Raw genomic sequence first — 4,137 nt, 5'->3', positions numbered from 1 at the left:
ATAAGGTGTATATAAAAATAGTATAAAATAAAGTGTATAAAATAAAGTGTATATTTTAATTGCACTATTTACGTCAGATTGACAAAAATGCATCACGTTAGTTATTGACCCATTTTTTATTAACGACGTGATGACATGCCTTGATGACGTGGCGTGTTAGTGACACGTGTCACTCCATGATTTGGTCATGTATAATGGTATGATGATATATTGACCAGTGACACGTGGCATGCTAGCATGGATGGTTGTGACACGTGTCACAATGCTATTTAGCCACGTGTTGCAACAGTATTCGTCCACGTGTCATCCATTATGTCATCCAAATTAGTCCCTCACTTTGTGTTAAGTAGTCCCTCACTCTGTGTTAAGTGACTCATTTTAGTCCTTGAAATTGAATGTCTGGCACCAAATTAGTCCCTTCACCAGTTTTTTCTCATTTTTTTAAAAATTTAAAATTTTCAATATTTTAGATGCATTAATTTCAATTCTATTTTTTCACATATCGTTTAAATACAAGTGCTTTTATAAAAATTTTTATTTTTTTAATTATATATTTTTTCTATAATAATTTAACATTGATAAATTTTATAATATATAAGTATGTTATTATAAAAAAAGAATTATACGATTGATTAGACACATTTTTTCATAAAAAAATGTGTTTTTAATAAGAAATCAGGAACTAAAATACACATTTTTTTCCGATTCTTATGAATACATGTTTTCATTGTGTGTAAATGTGGGGGTGCTTGAAATATCTTCACATCAACTCCAAAACAGCGGTTCAAGGTACAAGAGAAAAAATATTTTATAAAAGTGCTTGTATTTAAATAATATGTGAAAAAATAGAATTGAAATTAATGGATTCAAAAATATTGATAATTTTGAATCTATAGAAAAAAAGGAGAAAAAACTAGTGAAGGGACTAGTTTGGTGCACGACATTCAATTTTAGGGACTAAAATGAGTCACTTAAGGCAAAGTGAGAGACTAATTTGGTGCATCTACAATCATGACATAATGGATGACACGTGGACCAATACTGTTGCGACACGTGACACAAATAGACACGTGGCCAAATAGCATTGTGACACATGGCGCAACCATCCACGTCAGCATGTCACGTGTCACTAGTCAACACATCATCATACAATTACACGTGGCCAAATCATGGAGTGACACGTGTCACTAACATGCCACGTCATCAAGCCATGTCATCACGCCGTTAACAGAAAATGGATCAAGGACTAACGTGGTGCATTTTTGTCAATCTCAGGGACGTCATTAGTGCAATTAGAATCTCAGGGACGATTTTAGTGCACGATGCCAATCTCAGGGACCATTTTGGGGTTTAACTCAGAGATACATAGTATCATCTTAATTTTTGTGTCCCTTGTGATTTTCTATATCAGATTTGTTACACATTCAGGTAATATATTGTCATTTAAATTTAACTAAATAGATCCAACACCAATAAAAATCACTCTAGTTAAAAAGAGTGTGATTACACAGACACATAATTCTTCCAACCAAGTCATTTACGTTTACGCGCTACGTTGTCATCGTCGTCGTCTTCATCTTCCTTCTCCTCTTCCTTCTCTTTCTCCTTCTCCTCCTTCTTCTTCTCTTTTTTCTTCGTGTGTTTTTTCTTCATTGTCATTCTTTTGTTGCTGCTGTTATTGCTGTTATTACAGTAGAAGGTGAGAAGAAAGAGTTTTGAATTGGGCAGGACAACGAGCCCAAATGCACCTTAATTCACTCAGAAATGAACTAAAATTATATAATGATTGCAACACAATTAACTCAAAAATGAACCAAAATTACATATAATTGATTGCGATACAATTAACTCAGAAATGAATCGAAATTACATAACAATTGCGACACGATTAACTCAAAAATAAAATAAAATTTACCATAATGATTGTGACACATAAACTCAGTTCAAAAATAAGCACACAAACAAGACTGAATCATTGATAAAAACACATCCAAAATCACTTTTGGACCAGACAACGTCATTAATATATTTTTTCTTATTTTTTGTTTGATATTTTCTTCTTTTTTTTTTGTTTTATTACTCTCAAGAGAGTAAATAAAAAAGAATTTTGAGAAAATAAAATAAGAATGTGAAGATGAAGAAGAAAAAGATGAAAAAGAAGAAGTAGTAGTAGTAGAAGATGAGGAAAAAGAGTTTTGAATTGTGCAGGAGAATGAATCAAAATGCACCTTAATTCACTCAGAAATGAATTATATAATGATTGCAACACAATTAACTCAGAAATGAACCGAAATTACATAATGGAATGTGACACAATTAACTCAGAAACGAACCGAAATTACATAACAATTATGACACAATTAACTCAGAAATGAACCAAAATTATATAATGATTGCGACACATAAACTCAGTCCGAAAACAAGTACACAAACAAGACTGAATTATGAACAAAAATACATCTAAAATTAATTTTGGATCAGACAACGTCAATAATATGTTTTTTCTTCTTTTTTGTTTGATATTTTCTTCTCTTTTTCTTGGTTTTATTCCTCTTAAGAGAGTGAAATAAAAAAACTATAAGAAAATGAAAAAAGAAGAAGATGAAGAAGAAAAAGATGAAAAAGAAGAAGAAGAAGAAGCAGTAGAAGATGAGGAGGAAGAGGAGAAAGAGTTTTGAATTGTGTAGGATAACGAGTCCAAATGCACCTTAATTCACTCAGAAATGAACCGAAATTATTTAATGATTGCGACACAATTAACTCATAAATGAATCGAAATTATATAATGGATTGCGATATAATTAACTCAGAAATGAAATAAAAGCACATAACAATTGCGACACAATTAACTCAGAAATGAACCGAAATTACACAATGATTGCGACACATAAACTCAGATCGAAAATAAGCAGACAAACAAGACTGAATCGTGAACAAAAACACATCTAAAATCAATTTTGGATCAGACAACATCATCAACATAGCAAAAATTCAACAATAATAATAACGACGATGACGATAACGATAACGACCATATGTATAAGAAGAAGACGTCAATGACGATAACGATGATGATCATCATGATGATGGAGGAGAAGGATGAAAAGGAAGGAGGAGCATAAATTCCAATAAGAAAAGGAGGAGGAGGAGGAGGAGGAGGAGGAGGTGGAGGTGGTGACGATAACAAAAATGAAAAATAATAAAAAAGGAGGAGAAGAAGAAACGCGAGGAGGAGGAGGAGGAGGAGGAGGAGGAGGTGTTGGTGACGACGGAAGCGAAAGTGAAAAATAATATAAAAAAAAGGAGGAGAAGAAGAAGAAGACGTACGCATCAGGGGTGAAGAAAGCATGCGTGAATTTGAAACAAGAAGAAGAAGATGCGCGAGGGAAAATGAAAACGAAAAAAAAGCGCGTGATTTAAATCATTTGAATGAACTTAGATGTTAAAATTATTTGGATGTGGAGAATAATTCTTTTTATATATAGTCAATTTCAATTAATAAATAATGTGTATTTTGTTGTTGTCATAGGTTTATATCTTTTTGAGAATTATTATTATTATTATTATTTCGCACTTGAGAAGTAATTTTGTTAGAATATCTTTTAGATGATAAGCTGAAAACCATTAATAAAAGGAAAAAAAATAAAATGGAGTAAAATATTATTTCTTTAAAACAAAGATTTAAGTTTTGACAAAATAATTTTTTTAAAAAGAAATAATATTTTTTTCTATAAAGATTATTTTAATTTGAGAAAAATTACTATTTTTCATAAATTGCAAAAAAAAAATTTCCTATAAAGATTCTTTTAATTTGAGAAAAGATGTACTATTTTTCATAAATTGCAAACAATTTACGTATTTGATCCAATTTTTTGTTGGAATATTTGAAAAATTACCTAAAGGATACATACATTGAAAAATTTCAATTTTTTTGAATCTTTTTCCACATAAAAGAAGTTTCCAAAATCAATTCATTTAAGATAAAATTATTAAATTTAGAAAATAGCATTTTTTTAATTAAATTTACAAAAAACATCCTAAAAATTAAATCTTATTTGGAGAATCTCTTACATGTCTTATAATATTTAGTGTATTTTATCAAACTAATGTTATTTTAGAGGGTCAAAATATTTTTTA

Source organism: Arachis ipaensis, chromosome B02 (genome assembly GCF_000816755.2).
Source record: "Arachis ipaensis cultivar K30076 chromosome B02, Araip1.1, whole genome shotgun sequence".
Classification (NCBI taxonomy): Eukaryota; Viridiplantae; Streptophyta; class Magnoliopsida; order Fabales; family Fabaceae; genus Arachis; species Arachis ipaensis.
The sequence above is the reverse complement of the archived record's forward strand: the minus strand, read 5'-3'. Positions refer to the sequence as shown.